Here is an 11,810-nt window from a genome sequence, read left to right as displayed (position 1 = left end):
GCGACCCGTTGTACGTAGAGGTAGGTGCTTGGCCCTTGTTACGTGTCGTGTATTTGATTATCTACGTCGTGGTTTATTACGGGCTAATATCGCGACAGCCGCGCATCTGCCGCTATCGCTATGATAACCATCATCATAGCACATAGTTCCGCTTCGTCGTAAATTTAGAGAATCTAATAAATCGCATCTTGTTGATTGTCAATCATCTGTCACCCCTATATAAGCCGCCCATATACCATATAATCCGTAATAGTCACTAATGACTCAATGAAATAAACAATATCTTCGAAGATTTAACGTTACACAATTCATCGTTCGAAACATACAGCTTCGAAACGAACGTTCTTTAGAATATACGGCAGTGGTAAAACAGCTTTTTATGAAAGTAAAATTGCCTTCCCATTCCGTTCATTTAGCAGTTCCGGGACGAGTGTCGTACTGTTTCTCATTTATTTATTATCATTCGTGTCTTTCCTATGTTATGGTCACATTACTATCCTTAGATTATCGCTTTAGAGGCAATGTTCCTATACTTCAAGACAACGTCAGATCGCTTATCAGTTTAAAATTTTCTTATGCTTTGTTCCAAGCTGTCAATTTCTATGCCCATCAACTAGCAATCCTTGGAAATTCTCTTTTTTTTTTTTTTTTTTTTTTTTTGACAGAATGAATTCTTGCCATAAATAACGCGGAAACAATGACCTTCGAAGGTATGTAATACAGATCCAGACGAATCGATATAGGTTCTAATTTCGAACTTTTCTCATCTTCGTCCAAGTTCGTTACGTAATCGTTAACTGTTGTCTAATTACTATTTTCTATCAAAACAACGAAAGAATCAATGAAATCAGTCAACATTTTTCATTTTCTTCTAAAATATTAGTGATACGATTCGTTGATATTCGAGTATACTGATTTTTATGAATGGCGATTGAGTCAAAGCGCAGAAGCTAACTATCGGAGAAGTAAAATTGCAGAGACGTCGACAAATCTGAAGATAAAGGAAGAAGTCGGTAAGAAGTAGCGACAAAGAAGGGAAATGTCTCTGTAAGAAAAATAGAGCCGATTTAGAATGGCGACGACGTCAACGAATTCTCTCGAGCTAGAGGAACAACGGAAGTTCACCTTCTATTCCGTATCTCCTTTGTATATTTGAAGGATTTCCACTAATGAAATAATTAAAATTACAAACCTTCGTGTACCGACGGCGAAGACAAGAAAAGGAATAGTAGCGATAGTACGGAAGGTAGAGAAGGGACAAATCCCTCGGTGCTTCCATCAGCCTCTGAAACGCTCGTCAGCTCAGTTCCTATCAGCTTTACCAACTTTCTCCATTTTCCACTGACTCTCAGGCAAGTTAATGAAAACCAATGACCATTCTTAAACAGTGTTTTCAGAAATATCTCTAATTGCAGACGAAGATTCCAACGTATATATATGTTTGTGTGGGTTTAATAAGCAACCATAAATATCGAAATGCAGATGGAGCTTGTCCCTAATTATCAGCAAGGATCGTGGTTTCACATTGCGAAGGCCAATTTCTGTAATTCGAGATAGTTACTTGGCTGACACAGCAGCTAGCGACTAGATGTAGGATAGCGTCTCGAGGACCGGATGTATCGAAACCTCTTCAATGGTACAACCTCGAGAATTCTACAGGTTGCTCTTTGCGTTTCCTTTTCTTTATTCGGCTATGTGTGCATAACAGACGTGTCTTCGGAATCTATCACATAAATCCTTGCACCCATAACGTATTCATGAGTTAATACTCGCCCATGAAGCATTCTTCCATTAAATTTGTCTAAAGTTGACGAATCGTAATAATTTTACATGTATCTGTGATATTCGATTAATTGTAAACATTAATTTCGATCAAATGGACCGTAAAGGAGGTAATAATCGTTACGACTTTACGTTTAAGGAAAACTTTGCAAATGACGTAGATAAATTTACGTTTATTTTCAAGTTTATCCAATTTAGAAATCGTCGTACGCTTTATAAAATTGAATATTTTCTATCGTTAATTGTCTAATGCATGTTCGTTGAATCTTATTGAATCTTATTTCCTTTAATGTTCGATGCGCTTTTGCCGATCTATTAAAATAACTTGCGACTTCGTTAATTCCGAGCGTATAAAGATCAAAAATTCTAATTATATGAAATTGAAGAAAAATTGTAGAAGAGCGTTTTCGATATTTTTTCTACCAATTTGCAAAATAAAACGCAAGAGAAAGAGAAGCGAAACCTGTTACATAGTTATGATAAATTGTTGTTTCCCTAAACCAATTTATCGAGACGGCTAATAAAAATATCGTATTTGTAGGTGAAACCGGGAAACCAAGCTATCGTCGACAAATGGACACTACGTGTTGCTTGGAAACGGAAGTAGTATACAGGAAGAACGTGGACACGATGCAACGGTGGAAGGAAAAAGCGATGCAGTAAGCGCTCAAACTGGGGAGACGTTTTTATGAGACGACTAAACAGCTGTAAGCCCCGCGTTTCGCTCTTTTCTTTTTACAACCACTTTCCGCTTGACACTTTTCTGATGCGTACATAGCATTCGCAAAGGATTTAATTCTTAACATTTTAAGAACGATTTTTCCGGTTTTACTGACACTTCTTTAAGATTTTCGCACCCAGTGGTATTATCAGAGCTATTAGTACGCTCCCCTAAGCTGGCTTTTTCTTTAATAAAATGTATAAAATATTCGTTCGTCCGTGGTACTTTATTCTTTTCTTTTTCTTTTAACCTAACCTATTTACTCGTTATTTTCGATTGATTTATTATAGGCGGTAATTTATAAAAAGTTAGTATTAGTACGAAAACATTCAGAATTTCGAGAATGCACAAAATATTTATCACTTGACAACCGTATTCAATTTTCTAATATTTACTATAACTTAATTTTGTAAGATTTTACCGCTGTGAATGTTTAATTTAAATACTATACCCTTTCCTAAAATATATATTAATTGCACATAATCAAATTTTGATTCTAAATTTTTAAATTTAATATGAACTTTTCAAAAGTTTGTAACGATGAATCTGTGTATAAATTTACTAAATTTCTTATTGAAAAATTGTTTTACTCTATATTTTTCGTTTTGCAACGAATCAACTAGCTATAAATACTTTAAGAAATTTTCTTTTCAATATCCAGCGAAGAAAGTACAATATCCATATATTATTTTGCTGGCCAATCGTCTAATTGTAATCGAAATACGTAATTACTCTTTAAGGGCATCGATATATAATTCTATTTTACACGTACATAAATACAGGGTATTTTCCATTACTAGATATCTTAACCGTAGTAGGAAATTGAAGAATTGAAAATGCTTCGTCGGAAATTTTGCTTATCCAAGTTTTTGTTGCACAGGTTATGCAACAGGTATTCTGTATATTTGCAGTTACGCGCAATACCAAATCATTGATCAATTACTGATAGTAAACGATCTGTCCGTCTGTCTATCTCTCTGTCTGTCTGTCTCTAATAATTGAACGTTTTTTATACGTTCTGGGGAAGCAACATCTGTTTACGCATCGAATCCCTCTTATTCTATTTTTGTCCTAACGTAATTTAAATTACGACCGCTTCTACGAGTTAAACACGAATAAAGAATCAAGTACAAACATTTATTCCGAATTTTATTGATTCATACGTCGGCGGTCTTAATTAAAGCAATCTCTTAGTGGCAATGCTGCAGATTGTCTCGCTATCTGAAAGTTTCCCTTCTACTCGAATTCCTTCGAATTCGTGAAACTTTAATTATTCCCAGATCGCAGAATAACTTCGATCGTCTGAATAAAAGTATTCATTGACGGAATGGCTAATGACATGCCTGACTATATTAGAGATTATAAGTTTTTCTTGACAAACCTTCTTATTAAACGACATCGGATCGTATCAAAGTTAACTTAAACTAGTAAAACCACGAATAATATTTTTCTAAAAATATCTTTATTAAGTTTAAGATAACTATTAGATTCAAGGTAGAGAAAGCTTAATGTCTCTTTATAGAAACTTTACTATCTGTTTAAATCTGTATGGAAAAGATTCGAACGAAATATTTCAAAATATCTCGATACATGTATTAGAAATCGCATAAAAAACCGCTGCAATCTTACATATCCTCTTCGAGATCACATAACATTTGTATAATACATCGCATATTGTGAACGTCATTTCGAGAGATAAAGTTGTGTGATCTACCATATATATGCGCAGTTACATATGTATATTGCAACGTACAGTAGTAAGGAAGTAATTCGCGCCCCCTCCGTCCTTTGGGAACAACAACGAATGATTCATTCTAATTACATTTAACCTTGTACAAGTAAGTAACTGGTACAAATAACGTCCCGTGACAATTCCGTTCAAAAATTCTGTCTAACAAAATTAGCCCTTTGCCACCGACTAAAGTGGTCATCGATTTTCATTTTATTCATAACGTGTATTATAGCGTGTTAGAAAATTTAAGCGTTATCTTTGTTTTTTCGTCGTAAGGGCCATGCCTTTGATCTGATATAATATATTAATCGGTCCGTATATATTATCCAAAATTGTTTGCAGTTTACATGTTAGCGTCGACTCGTCTATAGGAGTGTCACGATGTACGTGTCAAGGTCGTGCGTCGTGCGTCGTGCGGTGTCGATCTACTTCCAAGGGTGTCGCATCGTCGATAGCCGGAACCGTAAATGTATCGTCAGGCTCGAGGGCGACTTCGAGTGGCGATACTCTTAAGAACTGGCGCGGTTCTAAGAGTCACGGATGTTATAGTTTCGTGGTGCCGACAAGGGTTTCGACGCTCTCTGTTCTCCGCCGTCAAGGGTCACGTGCACGGCACCGATGACCCGGTCGCGCCACAACCACATTCGGGCACACTCGGGGTCACAGTCGGGGTGCCTCGTGGTACGTGGAAAGCGATAACGGTTTTCGGAATGACGAGTGCGATGAACCTTCTGCCAAGAGGATTGGCCGATTCTTACGCCGTTACTCTAGAACCTTTGCCAAATCGAGATCGCCAAAGATCGATATACTACGATATATCTATCGTCTGATATACAAGTTTTAAACATTCTTTGGTTGTAGAGACATTGCGTAAAATGTGAGTTCTATAATTGCTCGCTTAGTAAAGGACAATTGATTTGTTATAAACGATACACATAGTTTTATTTATTTGATGTATTTTCTGAAAAATAAATAATAAACTGATAATAACTGACTAATAAACTGATTTCGATTATCGTAGAACGAACAATTATACAACTTTTATGAGTAAACAAGTTTGACAAAGGTAGAAGTTTCGGTAAGCGGAGCGTACACGCGCCTCAATCCGTTTTCACGTCAGGTTGCACGACATTGTTGGATTTTTATTGGAATACTGCCAAGGCTGGTCTGTCACTTCCCCTGTTCCGAAATCTATATACGTTCAGAGGTTGAAGTACGTAAGATGGAACGACGTATTTATTTACAGGACCGTGGAGAGATAGGAAGATGTTCGTAGTTCGTAGTGCCGTAACTCGCCATACCGCTGCGGTAATGGCGATTTTATGTTGCGATGCCGAACCGCTCTCGAGTCACCACCACCATCGCTACCATAAGAAGACTCGACACCAGTATTACTACCAGTACCGACTATCTCGCAACGGGAAATACAGTACAATCTTATACAGGGTGGAAATAAAACAGGTTAAGGCTTACATACTTCGTATACTTCAATTAAGGGCTCGTACGATCAAGTACGACTTTCCCATTACTCCGATTGAACGTTTTAATTTCTAGCATACGAGATTATTATCGATGTATCATACGTATAGTATTTTATACCAACTTTTATAAAAGATTATTTTACGAACATAACTTGCACGTATACGAATCTCGTGCTAATAACTTTATACGCTGATATTGAAATCACTATCGTACATACCATTTAATGGTTTCCATAATGGTCATTATAAAATATAATTTGTGTAAATAATATGTATGTACGCACGCGCGCGTGTGTGTCTGTTATGTACGTATCACACGCAAGTAATCGATAATATGCCTATGATACAAGTAATTTATAAAGCGATTATAACAGGCTTGCAACGTATCGGAATGTTTATTAATGTTGTTCGATCAGACAAATACGCGATAAATTTCATTATTATATCGAGAAAATAAACGGCAAGCGAGTGAAAATAAAAATATACGCAGCATCTCGGTTCGTAGGTATTCGATACGAGAAACGTTTCCTTCCTTTCAGCCAGGGAGCTTAGTGTTTCACTCCAGACCAAACAGTGACACAAATACAACTTGTCCTAGTTCCGTGGCTCACCCTATGTGCGCCACAATGCAGCCGCCTTTTCGTTTTCCATCGCCCTTCCCTCCCGCCCTTTTTCCGGCCGCGTATTACGCACTGAAAAACTTTTAGAGCGGCAACTCAGCTCATCTGTCCCGTCGTTTCGTTTTATCTCCGCTGGGAAAGAGAAAGAATGCATCGTCCATCATGGCCTCTCTCGATTATCCCACGGGAGGCATATGCTCGCACGGCATTCAGCTTCCGGCTGAACCGTGCGCCGCGCCGCGCCGCGTCGCTCCGCGTCACGCCGTGCGCCAACAGCCCTCTCTTCTCTCTTGTTTCCCCCCCTCTTCTCTCTTACTTTCCTCTCCTTCTCCGTTACTTATCGAGGAGCTGCTCGCAAATTAAGTGAAACTGCGTACAGAGTAGACACGTCATTAATTATTGTAACTAGATAGATTAAAATAGTTTCTAGCGGTGCAAGTGTAAAAGTTCCATGAAACTTTAACGTTCTAAGACGTTCAGCCAAGAAAGATCGCACAAATGTACGGCTTGAGTTAGCTGTGTAATATGCGTGTTTCGTTTAATCGAACAGAGTATCTTCTCGAGTATTCCCTTTCGAGTGTTGATCATTCCTTCTCAAATACTGTACATTATGCATATACTTATTTCCACTGTAAAACCGCATTATCGTTCACGCGTTATCACGTGTTCGAGAACAGCTTTTATATTAAAAACTTCGTATTAAATAATAATTACTCTTATATCAATGACACGTTTAAAAAAACATACCAACGAAAAGGCAAAATATGAAAACTGCTATTTCACACGTTCGATGTAATTTAGTGGAAAACAGTCGCTTAATTTCAACTATGACCTGTACTAGTAGGCCGTTTGTTTATTCGATGAGCACATTGTCGGAAATACTAAATTATATTTGACGACTGGATGATTACGAAGCGTCTATGTACAATACCAGCGGATATCAAACATGCTACTTATTAATATCAAACTATATTCGTAAGGAACACGTTTAACGTTTCTACTCGTATGATAACATGAACGTCCGTGATAACGTAATTATTTTTCCAAATATTCGATAAAAGCATTGCAAGTTTGCGATCAAATTTCTGTCCATAGTACATACATATACGGAGAAGAGTTGACGGTATACGGGAGTGTGTGTACGTATGTGGAAAGTGTGGTGAATCGCGAAGCTATAACACGCTACGTAGAAGATGACTCGGCTAAGCCTCGGCTCCGGTTTCCCGCTCGCGAGAGGTTTCAACTATATATTGATATGTAGCAGGCTTAGTCTATTCCACCCTTGATACTTATACTGTTATATTCAGCGCGCTAAAAGAAAGAGAATACGAGGAAAGCGTAGAAAAAACTGGCAAAAAGCAGGAATACGGCTGTGAATAATTTTACTAAAAAAAAATTGACGAACAACAGAGTGCAGAACGATAAGTGAGTAAAAAATGTCCGATCGTAAAATAATACGATACATGCAAAAATACATATATGTGTGTATTCTTGACAAGTATCACGTACAAGTATAAAGAACGTATGAAAGAAACTGTAGTACTTTTCATATTAATGTTTGGCGAAACATTTGTAAATAGATAATGGAACGCAAACCTTAACAATCTGACGTTGATGATAAAAGAATTACATTTTCAAGAGTCATGTAATATAACTGGTTCGTAATGATTTTGACTCAAATGTTTTCTAAACAATACATGTACATATTGTCGTTCCACGAAACAATTTAATATTTCTATCGGCATATTTTTCCTACTATCAATAATTTAAAAATATTTAGTAATTACAGTTAATTGTTCGATAATTTACTTGGCGAGCTTCTTCTTTTTAAAACAGACGATAACCTTCTATTATTAAATTAAAGACAGGAGCAATTGATAGCCGCGAGAAGGAAGAGAAACGAAAAGAAAAATGAGATAGAATATTAGAAAGGCAATTTTCTATGCCAACAATGTGTTTCCGTATCGTATTCCAAGATTTTTCTCATCTACGTGAATTATGCACATGTATAAAGTTTCGTATTTCTGATCCAAGGTAGAAAATATTTCGAAATATGGCGGATGAGGAAAAGGGGATAACGGTGGTTTTGTTCGTAATGACCGTGGACGGAGTGATTTATGTCCAGTCGCTGTAAAAGAGACCAGGCTGGCCAGAAAGAAATAAGCAGGAAAAAAGTAAAAAGATATCTATATCCGAGATGATTCAGTTTCGAGGAAAGATAATTAGAATGTACGATAAAGTGATCGCGAAACGAAGATCACGTTACTTTCTCCTGTTATACATTTTCTAACTTAAGCGAGTCTATAGAATTTCCGTCTTTCCTGCTTCCGTATATACTGTACGTTAAGTTGCCTATAATATATGCGTATAAAATATACAAAATATATAAGCACGCGTATAAATATATAACACACGATATACTATCGATATAGTCTACTTACCGATGACTGGAAATTAACACATAATGCACAAGCACAGATAAATATGTTAAATGCAAACGTCGGACAATTTTCTTCATATTTAGTTTTATCGTTAGTAGCGTACAATTTATACGTTGCAAATAAGTTGCGAAAATGTATTTATATAGCCTTCGAGGGTTATTAGAGAAGTAGTGGAATTCTTGTTATTATTCTTACTTCTGTATGGAGTATGGATGTTATCAAAACGATGAAGAAATATTTCACTGTTATTCTCGAAAGTTACGCGATATTTTTATAATTTTTTTGGAACTTAAACGCAAAGCTGCTCTATCTATATTTAAAAATAAATGTGTACTTGTGTTAATCGCAACCGATAGTACGGATATGCCGAGACCTATGCAGAGTTCTGTTAAACTTCATTTAGGAAAATTAACGAAATATAAGCTTAATAACGATACCAAATTACTAAGGAGTTTCGCCTAAACGAAGCTGTATTCGTTGATAGGCGCATGTATTATACATTTATCTACGAAAGTTTACTAAAACACCCTGTTACTGTTTAGGTGATTTTGAGAACACCAGTTTCTTAGAACGTAGATACATACTTAGTTTCGCCAGCTGTTTTGTCAAAATGAAAGAAAATGAAAATGACCGAAGCTAGTAGTAATAACTGGCTAACAAGATGAGATACCAAGAATAACGATATCATATCATTTCTAATAAGAAAGTTTTCAGTTGGACATAATGAAATGAAAATTAAAATACAAATCCTTTTATATAGGACGAACGTTTCCCTCTGTATAATATTTTTAATAAAGTCAAATTTTCTTTTCAAATTATAACGATAAAATAACGATAATACGATACTCGTAGTTATTCGATCGACACCATATACCTAAAGATATATTTTCTACTATTATATCGTAAGCAGTAAAATATATTATATGTCGGCAATATTATCTGAAATACCTTAGGCATACTTGGCTCGTATCAGCGAATAAAAGATAAATTTAGTTACGTGAGTAAAATTCAAGTTTATTTGCCGGCAATAAAGTTTGCATCATCGCGTAGCTTCTGTATGCTTCTTCGGTTTTGTCAATTGTTACGCCGTAAGTATTGTAACATAGGCGGAAGTACATACGGCATTAGGTGTATCGTCAAGTACGGAGGCACGATCTACGAATGCATGTTGCTTACTTAATGAAAGACCAAGCAGCCGATGAAAGAGCAACAATTTTCCAAATTGTGGAAAACTTTCCGCCGAAATGTCACGATGAAACGCGACGTTTGACCTCTCGAGACCGTGGGTGTGGTTGTAATTTGTGTTCGAGCAGAAGTTCGAGCGTTATTATATCATGCCGGTTAGCAGAGGGCGAACGATGGCTTGTTATTACGAGGCTGAAGCATGCCTGTTTATTCGACGAATCGAGAGGGGGAGAGGTATGCTCACTGAAAAATGTATTAACGTACAAATTGAAAGGCGCCATTAGGCATCTTTATCAAGCGCGGCTCCGATGCTTTTCTCCGCTCTGAGACTGAAATATTTGTTGATGCAGAGTCAAGCGAATAAACGGATATTAAGAAGTCTAGAAATTTATTAGATTCTCCGCTCTGTGATCGATATCGAGTAATTTATCCGTTTTACGGTAACGAAAAGAAAAAGTGAACTTATCGATATGATTTGTATATTACCTGAATTTCACTAGCAAGTATGCTATTAATAAATACCTACTTATCTCAAAGGGTAACGACTGATCATTACTCTGTGTTAATGAGAATTCTCGACATTTCACATCTCTCTTACCCATATCTACTTAATTGTAAGTTGTAAGCTTGAACTAGCAAACATTATAAATGCCAAACTGAACATCTCTAGTGACTAGTTTTTGGTTTTGACATTTACGTTCTTTATTTCGCCCGATCCCCGATACCTAAAGTCGAACAGAAGCTCTTTTAATTTATTTAATCGTACAAATATTCGCGTTAAATTAAAATTAAAAGGTATAATTGAGTGTTAAATACGATGTACATACTGTTCATCATGCATTATATGATTTTTTGAAGTTTGTAAGACAAATTTTGTAATTTGAATATTAGTGATCAAGTAATTTTAATATTACGACAATTTTAGTAATTTTAGTATTACAGTAATATAGGGGAAAGAAAAAATAAAGATTTATAATAATATTTGGAAATAGTATGCGAGAAAATTGCAAAAAATACGGAAATTAACGAACAATTAATGAAATCCTGAAATATTTCAATATTAATTTACTCGTTTAACATCGTTGCCGAAAATTCTTTTGTAATTTTCGTAGATATTTCATATTGCGGGGTTTCTCGTTATGTTTTACGATCTTCGCTTCGATGACTTAATGGAAATTTAACAAGAATGCTGACAGTCGCTTCCTGATCTCATTTTCGTTATCACTTGAAAATCCTACGAAACGTTATTGCGCTTGGAAGTTGGGAGTCGAGTTATGTAAGGAGACTTAGTTTTTCAATCTTCGAGTTCCTCAAAGTTGGTCCATATACGTATGCAAAGCTGCCGTTTGCAAGTGCAGCAGCGTTGAAAGTTGCGTGAATACGCTGTATGAACATCCTACTCACGATGGCTGCGACGCCACCGCAATTAGAACTACAGCGGTTTCATGAGAAAACTTTCCAACTCCAGCTATTTTTAATAAACAATGAAACCATTGGTATCACCATACACTCCATTGGGATTAGAAGTTTTTACTCGCCAAAGTTACTTCAAAACGTTACGTTAAGAAAACCGTAAAATCAAGCGTGTATACACCTTTAAGTAAAAAATCTGATTTCCTGCCACATAGCTATACAAGGTATATTACATCAGCTAGTATATTACGTTAATCGTATTATGTTTTTCGACTCGTTTAAAAAGTTACATACTTACATACTTTGACAATCGCGCTTACCGTTACAGTCGCGTTAAAGTTTAAGCTTCGTTAACCTCGAAGAAATGTTCTCCCTTGCTTTGTAGAGACGGAATAATTATCTGACAACGAGGCATGGAATTCGCTTACGATTCAT

This window comes from Bombus vosnesenskii, unplaced genomic scaffold, assembly GCF_011952255.1.
Source record: "Bombus vosnesenskii isolate JDL3184/JDL3185 unplaced genomic scaffold, Bvos_JDL3184-5_v1.1 scf7180000013383, whole genome shotgun sequence".
NCBI classification, from domain to species: Eukaryota; Metazoa; Arthropoda; class Insecta; order Hymenoptera; family Apidae; genus Bombus; species Bombus vosnesenskii.
Note: the sequence above shows the minus strand (reverse complement) of the source record.